This window comes from Camelus bactrianus, chromosome 4 (assembly GCF_048773025.1).
Source record: "Camelus bactrianus isolate YW-2024 breed Bactrian camel chromosome 4, ASM4877302v1, whole genome shotgun sequence".
NCBI lineage: Eukaryota > Metazoa > Chordata > Mammalia > Artiodactyla > Camelidae > Camelus > Camelus bactrianus.
In genome coordinates, this window is record NC_133542.1 from 70,118,646 (window position 1) to 70,136,886 (window position 18,241).

Genomic DNA, 18,241 nt, shown 5'->3' on the forward strand with positions numbered 1-18,241 from the left:
GGTCCAGAAACAGGAGGCAGCATGCTGTGTCTCAGGTGTGGTGAGCGGGTGGGGTTGCTGGAGTGCGAGGCCCCTGGTGAAGGGAGTGGGGAGCAGCCCACAGGAGACAGAGCAGACAGGTGGTTTGGGGTTGGTACTGAGGGACTGGCAGGCAGTGCTTAGGAGTTTGGATGTTATCCTGTGGCCTGTGGAGAATCGTTCCAGGGTTATAGGAGGGGAGAAATCCCTTCAGTTATAATCCTGGTGTGGAGGATGGATGGTGTGGGAGGAGACTGGCATTTGGGAGATGAGTGAGGGGGCTGTTGCACCTGAACCTGGCCATGAGGATGGAGAGGAGAAAGTGGGCTCGAGAGAAACTGAGGTAGAGGCCTCTCTCCGAGATTTAGCAGATGAGAGGGAGGGAGGGCAGGCAGCATCAGAGTTTCTCAGTTAGTGATGTGAGGTGCTGGCCAGCCAGTCAAAGGACAAGGAACGTGAAAGGAGTACTGAGGTGGGAGGAGGAAGTAGTGAGTTTGGTTTTGGCCATTTTGAGTTTGGAGTGCCTGTGGGACAGCATTCGGCAGCTGGCCTGCTAGTCTGGAGCTCAGAGAGAGGTCTGGGCCAGAGCACTGGTTCTCCCTGGAGCATCAGAATCCTCTGTGTTGTTTGTGGGAGAGAGGCTGCTCACCTGTGTGTTGAGTTTTCACAGCTGGTCCTGATGCCCCAAATAGTCTGGAGAGAGGCTTGGCTCCCAGGGTGGTCAGAGAGGTGTTGGATTACTCAGGAAGGTTATCTGTAGTCAGCAGAGTGTCCTGGCTGGACCGCTGGGTAGCAGGGAAAAAAGCCTGCTGAAGAATATCCAGAACTTACAGGTAAGGTCTCAGAATTATTAGAGTACATGAGATCTACTGTGACTGCTGGTGGAGGAAGGGCCCCATGTTGGCAAAAGTGGAATTCCATCCCCTCTGTAGGCCAGAATGCCTGAGATCAGCTAACAGAACCTGGTGAAGAGCTTTAATCTAAAAAAGCCACTGGGGAACTGATCTAAGATCCAACATGTCTCTTGTAAGTATCATCCTGATCCCAAAGGCCTAGGAGTGTAGGATGGAGGCAGAGACTGGCTTGCCACTGACCCAGGTGCTGAAAGCCACAACTGAGGAGCAGTGAGACAGGATCATGGATAACTCGAGGGAAGTAGCTGTCCTTAATACCAGGACCAGCCACCCTGGCATGAAGCCATTTACCCCTCAGGAAAGGAAAAAGAAAAGGGATTAATATTGTTGACTTGAGAAACCCCAGTTGCTTAGGCAAAGAGAAGGGAACAGATGGATAAATGGGAGTGTGTGTACCTGTTCAGAACACAGCATGTTCAGCTCTTGTGGGATGGAACATAAAGAAATGATTGAGAATAGGGGGCAGACTGAGCTGGGTTCAAATCCTGCCTTTATCCAAGGACTCACTGCCATAGCCAGGTGGGATGCTCTTATCAACTGTATGTCCTTGGATAAGTTATCTAATCTCTTTGGGCCTCAGTTTTCTCACTTTAAATGGGTATGATAACAATAGCCAGCTTAGAGAATTATTGTAAGGACTAAGTGATATATTACTGTGGTTGAGGAGCTTAGCAAAGTATCTGTCACAAAGAATTGGTTCATTAAATGACAGCAATAACAGTGATGATGATGATGATGATGATACCATCATCACCTGAGTACCTCTGCAGATATGTCCACTGGACTAAACCCCACCAACAGAGCAAGTGTATGAAATAAAGAACTTCAGCAGTAGCAGGGTCAGCTATGTGAATATTGCCATTGGGTGGGAACACTGAGAGGATAAGCCTGACAATGGAGACTCACGGGAAACTTTACATGATAGAAGATGAAAAATCACCAGGCCCAGGAACCTTGGTCGAGGGAGTTCTGTTGACTGTGAAGAAGAGCGGCAAGAGGATTCTGGATCAACAGCTGGAGGCGATGAGGACAAAGGAGCACGTTAGCCTTAGTCTTTAGTGATGAGAGAGATTTCACCACCTCTTCTACCTCCCTCGTATTTGGTGGGCACTGGGGGAGGTGGCATTAGAGATTGTTTACCTAACGTTTGTCTGTGTGTCAACTGCAAAGTCTCATTTTTATGACTAGGCTTATTACAAAGTAGCCTTTTACTAAATGTGTTTTAAATTGATAGGATAAAAATCAATAAGTCAATCAATCAATCAGTTTCTGGCTCTTCCCATGGAAGTCTAAACATTGTAATAGTGACAGTAGTATATCTCCAAATATTGTTAAAGATTTAATGCAATTCCAATGATATATTTTATAAAACTTGATAAGGTAGTGATTTTTATCTGGAAAAATAAATTGGTGGTAAAATTAGAAAAAAAATTTAAGGCAGTGAAATGGCCTCATTCTTCCAGATTCTGTTCACTTCTACAAATGTTTGAGTTGCCTGCTCTGTGTAAAAACAGTGCTTAACCATTCAATATAAAAATGGATATCTATTGTGATACATATTCTCATGTAACCTTTTATCACTCTCTTTATGAGGGAGCCATTTCTGTAGGTTGGGGTCTATGAATGACAGAAAATTCAAAATAGCAAAGACATAAATAAGATAGAAGTTTCTTTCTTTTATGTGAGAAGTCAGGAGGTAATCAACTCAAGAGTATTGAGCTTACCTGGTCAGAGACCCAGGTTCCTTCTCGTTGTTCCATCATGAGGTGATCTTGGGAATGGATTCCAAGACCAAGGGACCAAGGTCACTTCATGGCCTGAAATGGCTGCTGGAGCTCTAGCTTTTGCATCTGCATTCCAGCATTTGAGGGCCACTTTCCAGAAAGTATGCCTGACATTCTTGCATCCCATTTGCCTGATCTTGGCCATGTAGCCACACCTGGCAGTAAGGGAAGCTGGGAAATGTAATATATACTCAGGGAAACCATGTGTCCACCTAAAAACCAGAAGTTTTGTTACTGAAGAAGGGGAGGATGGATATTGGGGACCAGCCTCACCATTACTGCCCCATTTAACAGATGTGGAGCCTCTTTTGAGTAGTTCAGATTATCTCAGTGTTACATGGTGTATAAATGGTTGAGCCTGAAGTAAATTTCAAACATCCTCTTCATGAAATGATATGTCAACAGTCTGAGATGAAGACGGAGCTTGTGGACTTAAAGAACATAGAGAAATAAATCATATATGCCAGCATTTGAAATTAGTGGCACTGTAGAAAGTCACGGAGTCAAGAGGAGGACAAACTGCTGATGCCACAGGGACAGGAAATCAACAGAGGAGACCCCAGATGTGGATGATGGATCAGACTGAAGGCCACAGCAAATGGAATAGAGGAGTCCTTCATTTTCCTGAACTGAAGAAGGACATGAATCTTTAAATTATAAGGGCTCATCATGAACCAGGCAAATTGAGCAAAACTTAGCTAACACTTAAAGTATCCAGGTGACTTTTTTTTTAATTTCAAGAATAAAGAGAGGATACCATTAGAAGGAACCTTTAAATCAAAGCAGAAAAATGAGGCTGGGCTCAGGCTTGTCTGCAGCACAGGGGCCAGAGGCAGTGGAGTGGTACCCATCGAGTTTTCAGGGAAAAGGGTTGTGACTCAAGAATTTCATGCTTAATCAAGTTTTAGTTCACATTTAATGGTAACAGAAGTTCATTTCTGTTAAGCAAGGACACACCTTGTGTGTAGCTTTTGCTACACCCACACACCATTCCTGGCTGGGGGGGGGGGGGTGTAGAATCACCTGAAGGCATACTGCAGCAACTGAGAGATGAATCAAAATAAAAGACTGTGAATGGATAAGTTAGTAGGGAAGGATTGGCAGTGAGAGTGGAACTATTCAAGTATAAATATATTCCTAAATAATTGTGATTATGATTATAAAATAGAATACAAGTGAAATGATTATTAAAAGAAAATGTAACATTAAACCATAATTAACAGAAAAAGCAGGAATAAAATTCTTGCTCAAGCCAGAGATCATGCATGTGAACACACCCTGTTCTCTAAAGAACTATACAAATATGAGGGATGAAAGATGTGAAAGCTCACTGCATGGCCTCCAATATGTCAGGACATGTGTTTTTGCATAAACTAGTAAAATGCTGTGCAGGTATACAGCATACCTGGGCCCACCTTTATGGTGATTCCCATGGGTGCCATCTCTTCCAGCTGCCCTGGAGAGGTTTAGGTGGCACCTTCATTCTGCAGGGTGGCGTATAGCTGGTAGGAATGTAAAATGGTACAGGTTCTTTGGAAAACAATTTGACGGTTCCTTGAAAATTAAACGTCAAGTGACCTCTAACAATTCTATTCACAGGTATCTACCCAAGAGAATTGAAAACATACATCTACACAAAACTTGTACATGCATGTTCATAGCAGTATTATTTATAATAGCCAAAAATGGAAACAACTCAGGTATCTCAATTGATGAATGGATAAACAAAATGTATATCCATGCAATGGAGTATTATTCAGCCATAAAAAAGAATGAAGTACTGATTTCATACTGCAGCATGGGTGAACCTTGAGAACATCCTGAGTAGAAGACACTAGACATAAAAGGACACATACTGCATGAATTTACTTATGTGAAATGTCTCGATAGAGACAGAAAGTAGATTAGTGGCTGCCAGGGAGATGGGGGATGGGAGTGAATGCTAATTGGTACAGGGTTTCTTTTGGGGGTGATGAAAATGTTCTGGGATTAGATAGTGGTGGTCATTGCACAACTTAGCAAATATGCTAAAAACTGCTGAGTTCTACAGTTTAAGAGGGTGCATTTTATGGTATGTAAACTAACTTTAAAATAGCTCTTCTTATTATTAAATAGTAATAGAAAATAGAGAGAGAAATAGAGTAGAAAAATGAGAAGAAAAGATAGACCAAGATATAAGAAAGCAGCCATCACCTTATTGTTAATACTTGGGAGATATATATATATATATATATATATATATATATATATATATATATATATAAATAAAAATATATATTTTTATTTATATGTAATTTTATTTTTTTATGTATTTTTAATTTTTACTTTATATATATGTGTATATATATATATACAAAATTTTTCGTTATGTGTCTGTTTCAAAGTTGGGTTGATAGACCATTTTATTCTTTCTTTCCTGTCATGAGTGGGGTATTGGGATTGGCATAGTCCACAAGCATGTCCTTTTTATTAGTACCTCAGCCTTTTGTTGGGATGTTTACGATGGAAACAGTATTTCGCTGCAAGTGGAAACAGTACACTGTTTGGAGTCAGAAGACCTGGGTTCCTGCTCTGACTCACCTTAGATTTGTGAGGTTGAGAGAGGCCTTAATTTCAAACTCCTTTAAAAGCGATTGTAGTACTTACTTTGTGATATCCTACTGACCAGAATGGCTTTAAAAAAAAAAAAAAAGGCCGTATCAAGTCTGGTAAAGGTGTGCAGCAGCCAGAGCTCTCATGCTTTGCTGGTGGGATTGTAAATTGTTTTAGTCACTTTGGGAAACGGTTTGGTATCATCTACCAAAGCTGGAAATTCACTTACCTTATGACCCAGCAGTTCCACTCTTGGGTATCAACCCAACAGAAAGGCATACGATGTGTTACCAAATGGCATGCTCAGGAATGTTATAGCAGCACCATCTCTAATAGCCCAGACTGGAAACAGTCCCAGGGTGCATCAGGAGCAGAGTGGACGGATAGAGGGGCAAACTCCCGCAGTGGAAAACTGCAATTAGTAAGTGTTCATGAACAACCATTCAGTGAAAAATCAGGATGAATTTCACAAACATAATTCAGGCACAAAAGATTATGTACTGTTTGGTTCCATTCATATGAAGTTTAAACAAGACAAAACTAATCTGTGCTGTTAGAAATCAGAATGGTGGCCACTCTTGGGAGGCAGGTAGTGATAGAAGCAGGTGTGAGGGGTGTTGAGGGGCTAGTGATGTTTGTCTGTCTGGGTGCTGTTACGTGGATGTGTTCACTTTGTGAGAATTCATTGACCTCGCACGTACATTGTCATCCTGTATGTGTTCTTTGGTCCGTATGTTGCACTCCTGTAGAAAGTTTATTTAAAATGCTGAAAAAAGGAAGCATATCATTAAAATTATTAATAATGAGTATGAAAGTTTTTTATGTTGTTGATGAATAAAATAATTATTTTAACATATTTCATCTTTATCCCTTCCTTTGATCATTTGTTTTATAATGTATATAACGTGTTGGTACCTTAGAACATATATTTAATTTATAAATAAATGTATGTTAGAAGTGCTTGCTTAATTTTTTTCAGCTGTTGGCAGTGAAGAATTAGAAAGTTTGATGAGCTGTGGCTCAAGGTCGTTACAAAAGCAGGCAGCCCAGGCGGAGGCCTGGCTGCGAGAAGCAGCTACGGTCAGCGATCTGTGTTTGGGTTGGTTTCTTGCTGCTGGAGCACGAAGTGTGGGCCAGAGAAGGGTGGCTTGAAGCTAGAGAGGGAGTCAGGGGCCCAGGGGGAGGGGACGAGCTGAAGAAAGGAGCCAGCAGAGGTGGCCAAAGAGGCTAAGGAGACTGGAGGAGAAGGATGAGGTCATTATTTGAGGCTGAAGTGAGTTTCCAGAAAGAGGACTGGTGAACCATGTTCAGAGCTACTGAAAGGTAGGCCGCAAGCCTCAGCGATTAGGAGGTCCTGCTGACCCAGGGTCAGGCTGGGTGTTCCCACGTGGGTAGTGGTGAGGGAAGCAGCCTGGAGTTCAAGGTTCGGGGCTCTTTGGAAGACTGGGGAGAACTGTAGGTGTGCTCAGGCAGAGGGAAGGACCGAGGCAGTGTACGAGGTTGAGGGTGCAAGAGAGGGGAGACTGGTCCTGGGTCTCAGGCAGATGCCGCTTCTCAGAGGTAGGAGTGGAGGACCAGGAGAAGATGCTGAAACGTTTAGGTTAAAGGGGAGACGCGAGGGAGCTGAGGTCAGCCTTCCTCAGTGAAGGAGGTTGTGAGGCCACCCACCTGGGGGTGGCAGGTCAGAGGGAGGTGTGGAGATGTGGGGAGAGCGGGTACTTTGGAGGACAGAAGACAAATCCGCGACGGGGCCTCTGCAGGTGTCTGTGCCAGTGGGCGGCCGAGAGGCCGTCCCCACATCGGGCACTGCCTTCTTGGCCACGTGTCTTTTTCCCACAGCCCTGTGCTCCGAGGGCAGGGGTGTTTGTGTTGGGCACTCCTGAGTTCTTCCTGCTGGGCCGTGCCTGAGGCCTTGGCTGGCACTTTGGGCCTGCCAGAGTCCATCTTCCCATGGAGTCATGCTTTGCTTTGGGGCTGACCCCCAAAATCCCTTCTTATGTGTGGTCAGCCTCACGTGCTTACTACAGTGTGTGTACAAAGCATGGTGGGTAAGGAGAATAGTGACCAAAGTAGTTTAAGTTAATTTCGGTGATTTTAGGGCAGGCTTTGCTCCGGGTGACATCACATATTGATCTGTGGGGAAGGTATTTGACATTTCAAAGGACAGGCTGAAATCGGATCTTGTAGCACTATAGTTGGTCTGACCTTGCTGAGCTTTGAAAAACAAGTCTTATCGTCTGGAACATCAATGTAAATGGAATTATTCCCCCGACTTTTACAGCAGCTACTGTTTGGAAGAGACGTGCTGGGATGGGTTATCCTATTGGCCTGGGATTATGAAGCCCAACATGTGTTCCTGGTAAGTCAGTTCACTGACCCAAGTGAGTGCTGGTACAGGTCCAAAGGTGCCCAAAGGTGCACGCTGGTACGGGTGAGCCGGGTGCTGTTGCAGCCAGAGGAACCTCGTGCCAGCCCAGCCTGCTGGGCCGAGGAGTGAATGCACGGTGGCGTTCGGGGCATCAGGGAGGCGTGCTCAGTGAGCCACACGCTCAGAGGGTGTTCTGGGACCTCCTTCTCACCAGATTAATGAAGCTCTGGGGTTTTCTCTATTGGTTCTTACATCAAGGGTTTTTTTCTTTCTTTCTCTCTTTACCTCCTCCTTGTGCAAAACCTCTTGTTGCTGCCCTGTTTGCTGTCATCCTTTTACTACCGTTGGTCAGAAGACAGATGTTCTGTATCTGCCGCCCTAACAGTCGAGGTCACTTGGGCTATCTCCATTGTCTCAAGGAGAGTCAAGGACTGCCTGAACCTCCCCACAAACCTCTCTTCCTCTCTCTCCTTCAGTTCCTCTCCTCACTTTGTCCTTGTTTTAGACCCTTCATTGGGAAGATCCAGCTCGCTGTATGTGCTGCGCTTGGCCTTGGGAGGATGAGTGAAGGAATATGAAGATAAATAAGATGTGATCGTTGTCTTCAAGAGACTAGTCTACTGATCAGCACCCCACCTCCTCCCATCCCACTGCCATTCTTGCTCCCTAAGGTTCTGCCCACCCCATCTGACACCTCTTCCAAGAGTGCTTTTCCACACTCCCCAGTTCACTAGAACTCTCCTTCCTTTAAACTGTCATGACACTTGTTTCAGCCTCCTCTCCTGGCCCTGGCCACAGTCCACATTGCATCATGCTTTTCTGATGTCCCCTGTACCTCCTGCCTTATTTACTTGTCTAGACTTTAAGCTCTTTTAAGGCAACGGCTGTGTCTTGCTCATTATTGTACCCTGTGCAGTGCCTTGCCCAATGCCTTACACGCAGTTGGTGCTCAGTAAGCATTACTGGACTGAAACCAACATGGAATCTCTTATGGCTCCCAGCAGCCATCCTCTCTGTGGCTGTGGTCCTCAAGTTTTGAGATAACATCAAAGAATAGGGGAAGAGGCAGAGAGTATTTGCCTAGAAGAATCCTCAGAGATTTTATTCAGATAGGGGCAGTCACAAAAATGTTAAAAGCGGAAATATTACAATATTTTTCAGATTAAAAATGTTAAAACCTGAAATAGTACAATGTTTTTCAGAGTATTCAAGTAGCCTTACCCTTCTGTCAACTCGCTTTCACAAAAAGGCAGAAGGTAAAGTTTCTGATGTTTTTCTGCCACGGGCCCAGTCTTCCTTCCTTGATGCTTCCTGATCAGCCACAGTACAAGTAAATCATATAGTGCTTAGGAGAAGCAAGGCCCCTAAAACTTATGTATCAGAGGGTTTGGTTCCTTTAAGGAAGATGCTGGAAATGACTGTCAGTTTAAAGGTAAGAGCATGTGAGAAACCTGAGACTCAAGAGATAAGTAATTTCCCCGAGGTCACACAGCACGTAAGTGGCAGAGTTGAGATTTGACTCTAGGTCAGTTTAGTTCTAGAAATAAAGTTCCTGTCCACTGTCTGTGCTTTTGAGTCTGATCAGAATTGGATTCCGTGAGAGGGGCTGTGGCTGCCCTCTTGGAGGGACTGCTAGGTCCTGCCGATCCTGGGGGTCAGGCTGGAGTTGCTCCCAGTCCTGCAGCTGGGAGATGACTGCCTGCCCCATCATCACTCGGGGGCAGAGGGCAGAGGATCCCCTCCCCCCTTCTCAGCAGGAAGGTCACAGTTTGCCAGCTCATTTCCCTTGGGCCCTGTTGAACAGAGGCTGTCAAGTGGTCCAGGGCCTCAGGCTTGCTGCTGCTGTAGAAGCTCGAGCAGTCTGCTGTGAGCCTGCACCCATCGGCAGGCGAGGACACAGGACGGCGTTGCAGGGGCTTGGCCAGAGAAGGAGGGAAGTCAAACTTCACACTCAGAGCAGTGGCTCCTTTGAGGCAGGATGGAAGGAGGGGATATGGAGGAACTTAAATTTACAAGGAGAAGACTCCCGGGGGACGAGATTAAAGTCTACCAGAGGCTGGCTGGGACTGAAAACCAGGGCTTTGGAGTACAAAAATCAACAGGACTGAAATTAGTGGTTTGGAAGGTCAAGTAGAAGAAATGCCTCACAACCCAGATTAATAATAAAAAGAAATGGAAATAATGAATTAAAATGCGAGACACTGTCCATGAGGGAAGGCATTGGAGACCTTATGCAGGAGACCTGGCATGGGAGTCATAGGAGTTCTGGAAGGAGAAAAAGGGCTAGATGGAGGAGTAATAGAAAAACAACAGAAGAAAATGTCACTGAATTGAAGAAAGATTTGATTCTTCAGATTAAATGGATCCATTCATCCCCCACTAAGACCAACACTTAGACCTATTTTCTAGTAAAATTCCTAAACTCCAAGAAGGAGAAAAAGCTTAAAGTTCTGGAGGAAGAAAGAACAGGTTGTTTTCAAAGGAAAGAGAGGCTCTCATTGGCCTTCCCATATGAGCCCTGGAGGCTGGAAGACAGTGGCCTGGAGTCTCCAGACTGTTGTGGGGAGAGGGGCCACAATCCTCACTCTGTCAGCCGAGATGTCACTCCCAGTCATTGCGAGCGAAAGACATTTCAAATGTGTGAGGACATAAAGCACATCATCTGGTAAATGTGCCTGAGGAAAATACCCAGTGAAGTTCTCTAACTGAAGAACAGTTAAAGCAGAGATCCTGGCGTAGGGGAAGTGAAGCCTGCAGGAGGCACTGAGCGGAGCCCCCTTTAGTGCCTGTGGTTTAATCTCACTGGATATTGCTCCTGTGAGTGGGCATGTTTATTGTGTGTTACTAAGAATTTTTAAAATAGAGAACTGTATGAGAAAACATAATAGGCTGAAAATTAAAGTTCTACACCACCTCTGTAAAACCTGAGGTTTTGGGAGAAAGGATGGGAGTGGGAAAATAAGTATTCCACTTTTAAGAGACTTAAATAAACATAGGGCAAATAAAACATAAAGGCGTTGTTATTTATGTGTGTTACAAAAAAGAAATAAAGGTTCAGTTTTGACTTTTGGAGATCAGAAAGTGTATTAGTTAGGACTAGATTTTGTTGCATATAGTGGATAACCCCTGAATAATATATATATATATTAAGCCTGAATAATATGGCTTAATAATATAAGGGTTTACACCATTTCGTGAAAAAGTAAAGAAGTTGGTATGGTGGAATCAAAGTCATCATAGAGCCTGGTTCCTATATCTTGTGGCTCTTCTAGACATAGCAGTTTGCCTCCTGACTCAAGATGGCTGCATAATCTCCAGTTGTCACATCTGCATTCCAGAAGCCAGAAGGTTAAAGGGGAGAAGAAAGCTGTGCCTTTTCTCTTTCAGACCCTTCTTAAAAGTCTCACACTGCACTATTCACTGAGAAGAGCTTAGCCGCAAAGCTGCAAGGGAGCATAAGATGTGCTTAGCTAAGAATAGGAGTTAAAGAAGAAAAGAGGAAAGGAAGAAGTTGGGGTCTCTGCCTCAAAATGTTACAAAGATTGATAAACCAAACATTAGCAAGTGAATGGGGGAAGTGGGTGCTCCTTTACGTTGCTGCTGGGAATATGAATTGTTCTAATTGAGGGCTATAGTCTGAAAGTTATTTATGAATATTAAATATCCATATCTGGCAACCCAGCAGCAAGTCCTGCGGAAATAAAGCACCAGTGCACAAAGCAATACAAAGCTGTCTCCCGCACCACTGTTTGTAGTGGCAAAAAGTTGGGAGGATTGAGAGCACGCGTCAGCCACGTATGAGGCAGTTATTAAAAAGGAGCCCGCTCTCTCTACACTGACGTGAAGGAAGTCCCTGATACGTCGTTAGGTTGAAAACACAAATTGCAGGCTAACGTCTCCAGCAGTGGTTGCAAACTGGAGGCCGGTAATATTGTGTGCCAGGCGCAGTGTGAAGTGCTTTACGTTGATCTCTTCTCACAGTGAACTTACAAGGAAGGGACGGACTACTGGATTGCTGCTTTTCAGTGGGGAATTTGATGGGTAGAGACTAAACAACTTTCTTATGGTCACCTGACCAGTAGATACTGGGCCCAGGATGTGACCAGGGCTCCAAAACCTGTGCTCTTACCAACTCTGCTACTCCACCCAAGGAGCACTGTCCAGTCTCCCTCTCGGATGCTTTGTATGGACAGTTCAGTGCTTTCCAGATGTTCAAAATGGAAAGCTTTAAGTGGCATAGTTAGCCACAGACCCCATCTGTCCTTATTCTGTTACACCTGCAGCTTCACCAGTGACATGATCTGCTGGGTCCCATAGGCATCTGAGGGTATGACCTTGATCTCCTGGCTGCGCATTGTGATTACCGGAGGTGGGTGGCATTGGGGAATGGTGGGTTCATGGCTTTTTATTTGTACACTACTCTTGGGTTTTGCTTATAGCAACAATGATATGTTGCTTTTGTAGTTTAAATAGGAAATCTAATAAAGTATAATTTAAAATGATGAAATATCAAGAAACAACCCTGATAAATTACTACACCTTCCTTTTTGTCATTTGTTTCTTTTGAAAGTGTCTTTATGAATGACTGTAAGCAAGGAGACTTGAGTTTTCCTTTTTATAAGATGAGGGTTTAGGCCGTCAGTTGTGTTAATATCTGACACCTTCCATTTTTGAACATCTCACTCTTGAACCCAAACAGAATTAGGCAGCAGCCCTGGCCCTACCTGATGAGAAAGGCTCTTTCCCCTTGTAACCTCAGAGTCAGAGATGGGAAGCATGTGGAGTGAGGTTGCTCAGAAAGGGGTTTGTGAGCCACAGAAGCCGTGGTCTGGTTCCTGACGCTGCCTGCATGACCCTCTTCCTGCAAATCTTGGGGAGGCAGCTGAGCATGGCCACGGCTGTGATGGTCCAGGGAGGACGAACACAGTTCACAATGAATGTGATGAGTGCCAAAGAGAAGTTTGGGTCCCCTGAAAGCCTGTAGGAGGCAGATGTAATGTATTCGGGAGTCACAGAAGGGTTCCCAGAAGTGATAATTGAAAATGAGACTGGGAAAGAGTAGGAAGGAGCAGGCAGGAGAGGAGGGAGGAGCGTGGTTCAAGGGAGAAGAACCAGCTCCTGAGCACACCTGGCTGCGAGAGGCTGCAGGGCGGGTGTGGCCACCGCCTGCTCCAGCGACCTCTTGGCCCCTGTTCTAGTCTGCCCAGCTTTCCTTTCTTGGCTGGAAGCCAATTCCAAAGGGCTGGGTGGGGAGGAGCTGGCAGAGGGACTGTACATTCCCAGCACAGCACACCCCCCACCACCCACCCTGGGGCAGGGCCTGTGAGTTGATGGACCCTCCCCTGTGAGGCCCATGGTCCTGACCACTTGGGATCAGGACTTGTTAAGGCACGTCTCACCTGCTTTTGACTGATTGATTGATTGATTGATTGATTGAGGTACTGGGGGTTGAACCCAGGACCTGGTGCATGCTAAGCCCGCATTCCACCATTGAGCTATACCCTCCCGCCTTACCTACTTTTAACTGAGGTCCCTTCTGGGTGGGAGCTTCTACCTGGGTCTTGCCTGAGCTGAACCTGAACCTGACCCTGGAGTGTTGCTGCTTCCCCAACCCCCTCCCCAGGTGTTTGCATCACTTCTCCCTGCCTCCCCCACCCTCCCCAGCCCTGCAAAGATGCTCTCCTTGAAGTCCTTTTGTGCAGTCCTTGGGGCCTTTTCGGCAGCAGAGCCAAGTGGCTGGGGGTGCTGGTGGGTGGCTTAAGCATCACAGCCTTGCCCTGACTTTGTCCCTTTCTGCAGTAGCTGGGGAAGTAGTTCGTTCCTTTTTATTGAGAACACAAGAGACTGCTGGGGACTGTGCTGGAAAAGTGGGGATAAAATAACAATGAGCACTCACCATGTGCCAGGCGCTGTGATGAACACTCCATAGAGGTGGCCTCGGTTCAGGAACTTTAAATATTGTAAGATGCTTCGACAGCCGCCTGGTGCCACCACTACTCCTGAGTGCCAGCTGGTGCTGTTCGTTATCCTCACCATAACCATGTGGCGGGGTGGTCCTATATCCCCACTTTACAGAGGGGGAAACTGCAGCTGAGAGAGTTACTTGCTTGCCATCACATAGGATTCAAACCCCGGGCTCTCTAAGGGTGAATAAGTAGTTGTGATTCTCACCTTACAGAGCTCAGGGTCTAGCAGGGAGGTGTCTAGAGAGCGCACTTCCTTGTCAGGGTGACAGGAGCCACAGCAGGCGAGCGGAGGGCACACAGGGAGGAGCCTGAAGAATGGAGGAGAAGGGAAGGCTTCCAGGAGGAGTCCTCACTGAGATCAACGTCACTTCCCCATCCCCCTGCCCCCGTGTATGGGATACACCTGTTTCCTTTGGGCTTTGGTGAGGAGGCAGCAGTTTAGTGGTCTGTACAGGTGCTCTGTTAGCAGCTAATTATCTGAGGGCTGGGATGTGTCTGCTCAGCCCCTCCAGAATCCTGGGACCTGTCCCCCAGGCACTGTGTGTCCTGTCTACTTTATGAATCCCTCAGCCTTCTTGGGGTCATATGCAGATGGCCTGAGTTGCAGCTTTATGTCACCCAACCCACCTCTCACTGCAAATCAGTCCCTCAAGTGAGTCCATTCCGTTGCCCCGTAGAGTTGCTCTGCTGCAGTTAATGCAATGAAACGTCATAGAAATGTGATTGAAAATCCAAGCTAAATAAATCCCACCATGACACTGCCACCCCAATAAATCAGACCTTTTATGTTGTCCATTTTCCTTCCAGTCCCCGTCCACAGGCCAGGTAGGTTTTTACAAGGTTGTGTGTCTTGAATCTTTATTTTTTCCCTTGAAGTGATTGGAAATGAGATCGATCAGTTTAGGAAATGGCCACCAGGTGGCACCAGAGCACCAGACATAACTCCTACCTCCTCTCATCACTGCCTGTGGGAACATCCTTGGAGCTTGTCTGTGGAAGTCCACTTTGAGTTTTCCCTCCAAATGCTGTGTTACTTACAAGTGTTTCCCAGGCTTATTTTTTTTTTTAAAAATCAAACAATAACGGAGTGTACAAAAAGTGGAAAGTAAAAGTGCCGTATGGTGGCACCTGTAAGAAACAGTGACATTTAAGACTTGAGTACATATCCTTCTGTACTTGTGTGTGTGTTCACATAGATGTGTAAATATTTCAAAACATGTCCAAATGTCATTTTCTCAGTGAGCACTTCTCAGACCGACCCTCCCACCCCTCCTTTAAAATTGTAACCCCATCCCTCCCCACTCTGCCTATATCCTTTCCCTGATTTGCATTTTTCTCTTTTATCACCAGCTGATATACCATATGTTTTACTGAATGCTTTATTGTCTGTTTACCCCACACAATGTACACAATGTACTGGGGAAGTTCTGGCTTTTTATTTACTGCTATATGCCCAGCACCTAGAACAGTGCCTGACACACACTGGACTTTCAGTAAATACTTGTTGAATGAATAAACAAATGAATAAGAGTGAATATGTCTTGAATCTGTGGACATCTTTCTCCATCTGTAAATACTGATCTACTTGCCAAGGGCACACGTCTGCAGACAGTGAACCAAAGCTCTTGCAGGGGACTCCTAAGAGAACTTCATCATTTCATGTGGCATTTCAGAACCCTGTCCTGTTTACTGACTGACTTTCATCTCTTTCATGATGTCTTTTCCTGTATAGAAGTTTTAATTTTTAATGTAGTTAAATCTGCCCAATAGTTTCCTTCATTTTCTAGCTTTTGTATCGCACTAGAGAGGACTTCCTCACCCCAAGATAGTAAAAATAATAATAATAATTTGTGTTTCCTTTGGAATTTTTATGGTGAGTTTTTAGTTTGGTTAAGTCTTTATCAAAATTTTATTCTTATAAATGAGGTAAATTTTTAAATAAATCCCTCCTCAAGTGAATAGCAAATTGTTTCATCAACATGTGTTGAATAATCCATTCTTCCCCGCTGTCTAAAATGCCATCTTGATCAGGTATTCATTCTCACATGTATTCGGTCCTGTTTTCTGGACTGTGTTCTCTCCTGCTGATCGTCCATCTCCTTCCGGGCTGTTTATCATTGACTGCAGCTTCCTGGGGGGACAGGCCCCTGCTCATTATACTTCTTTTTTGAAAACTTCTTAGCTATTTTTAATTATTCTTCCAGATGAGGTTTTCAGTCAACTTGTTGAATTCCAAAGTGAATCCCCTTAGGATTTAGAGTGAACTTGCGTTTTATTTATAGATCAATTGGGGAGAATTGATGTCTTTACAATATTGTCTCCTTATTCAAAAGGAGTGAAATATCTCTCCTTTGATTTTAGCCTTCCTTTTTGATCTATTAGTAAAGTTTCATAATTTGCTTCAAATGATTTTTTTACATTTCTTTTGCAATTTATTTCTAAGTGTTTTTTTCTTTCCTTAGTTGGCTCTTTTGCCGTTACATTTTCTAGCTGGCTGTTATTTGGATAGAGGAAATAGTTGGTTTTATGACCACGTGTCTAACACCCAGAGCCTTCTCCTTATTCCAATTCCATTTGCTTCAAATCTTCTAGGAATTCTTAATTTCTTGTTCATTTTGTCATCACCCCCTGCGTTTCAGAATTTCTCATTCTTCTTGTGTTTTCATTTCAACGAGGTTAGAAGAGGGGAAGGCAAGTGTGTGGACCCAGTTCACTGTCTTGAGCCCCAAATCTGTTCATATAATTCGATGTGAAGGTGCCATTTCCTCTGTGCCCCTTGGCACCAGGCCCCTGGCCCTGCGGTGTTTCCAGGGAATGTGGAATGACACTTGAAGACGACCTGAAACTTAGGCTCAGCTGGCGCTGGGGCCTGACCTCCGTCCCCACGGGCTCTGCCTGCCGCCTCCACAGCTTCCACTTCCTCCTCCAGCCCGACCTCCCCTGCCTGCGTTGTTCTCCTGAGACCTCGGCCTTCCTCGGGCCGTGCACGGTGGGTCAGGACTTGGCCGGATTTGTCAGGAAGGCCCAAGAGTGTGGGTGTCCTGTTCCATCATCCTCACTGCGAGGTTTCTGAGGTGCCTGATCACAGAAGGAGCCGCCGCAAAGGAGAACTAAGCCAGGCCAGTGCTGTGCCCCATCCCATCACGGGGCTCTCTGGGCAAAGCTGGTTGAAGCAGGCGACCGGGAAGACCAGGGATCCTCTGCGCTTGGCGGGACACTCTGCTTCTCACAGGAAACTGTCTTCCGTCCCCATCCTCTGTCCACTGTAGACTGTGTGTTTGGCCCACATGTGATGGGTGTAAAACGCCTGAACCTCAACACCCCAGAGTGGCAGCCCTCGACTCATGGTTTATGTGGGAGGCGGGGAGCCCCTGGCCTTAGACCTAGGGGGGAGACTGCGTGTGTGTGTGTGTCTTGGGGGGTGGGCAGTGGGGTGCAGTGTAAAGATGTAGAATCCCTTTAAAATTTTTAACTTTTTATTTGAAATAATTTTAGACTCACAGAAATTTGCAAAGCTGTGCGGAGCATTTATATATACCCTTCCCCCCACTTACATGTTCACTTATGAAACCATAGTGCTGTTACCAGATTAACTTAGGTGAATCAATTTAGGTCTGACACTATGAACTAAACTAGTGGCCTCTTTGAAGTGTCACCCCCACCCCCCACCCCCAGTGTCCTTTTCCTGTTCAGGGTTCAGTCCAGGGTCCCTTTCTGCATTTAGGTGTTGAGTCTCATTAGCGTCCTCCAGTCTGTGACACTCCCTGGACTGTCCAGAGGTCACATCAGATCCTCACTGGATGAAATTCACGGTCTGCCTTTTGTGCTTCCGCTCTATCTACCCATAGAGTAAAAGCGTCTCATCCAAGAGACCTGGCCGGGCCCTCAGGTGTTGCCGTAGGTGCCTGGCTGCTGGCTCTCCCAGTGGAAGTCTCTCCCCTCCTCCAGGTGAGGTCTGAGTGGCAGCTGCTGTTCCTCTTCCTGCAGGGACAGGGGAGCAGCCAACACATCCCCACTCTTGCCACCCTGAGACTTATGGTGTTGGATGTCCCCTCTTTCTCTTGCATTTTTAATAATCTGACTTCCACTAACTCCTTATATTGAGCCTGATAACGTGCTCAGGAGTCTCCTCAAATCTCCAGAAGACCCCAGTCTCCACCTTCTGCCCTTGGCTCTTGCCTTCCCTTCTCTGCCCGCATGGGCACCAGGAGAACCAGGAACCCCTGGTCCTCTTGCATGTTGGGCTTTTTGTGACACGGCGCCCGGGGCAGTCTTGCCCCTGGGTCCCATCCTGAAAGGTCCCGCAGTATCTCAGGCCTTTGGCTGAATTCTGTCTCCTTGTCCCACCGGCTTCTGTATAAGAAGGTCCCTCCTGGGCAGACATGTTCTCTTATCCATCAGGGTATTTCTCCAGCTTCCTTCTGGAGGGAGGTCTGGGAAGCAGCCTGCTTTCCTCCAGCTTGGTGTGCTCTGCGTTCAGGAAAATTCACTCTTTCTCGTGTACGTCCTGTGAGTTTTTGATTTATGTTTTGAAAGAATCACTGTGTTGAGAATAAGCCACGAGGAGGCAGGGGTGTGGTAGGGATGCTGCTTAGGGGC

At 45.8% G+C, this 18,241-nt stretch overlaps 1 protein-coding gene across 15 annotated transcripts in view; it reads left to right on the top strand.

Annotated features, from left to right (window-relative positions):
- The window catches only part of RALGPS1 (Ral GEF with PH domain and SH3 binding motif 1), a 262,169-nt gene that overhangs the window by 9,604 nt on the left and 234,324 nt on the right, over window positions 1–18,241 (top strand). For 4 of the 15 annotated variants that reach the window (XM_074362245.1, XM_074362246.1, XM_074362248.1 and 1 more), the window contains exon 2: window positions 7,590–7,667. The exons of the other annotated variants lie outside the window; for them this stretch is intronic. The gene's annotated coding sequence lies outside the window, so the exon portion shown is untranslated. The remainder of the gene's footprint in view (window positions 1–7,589; window positions 7,668–18,241) is intronic. 15 annotated transcript variants of the gene reach the window in all.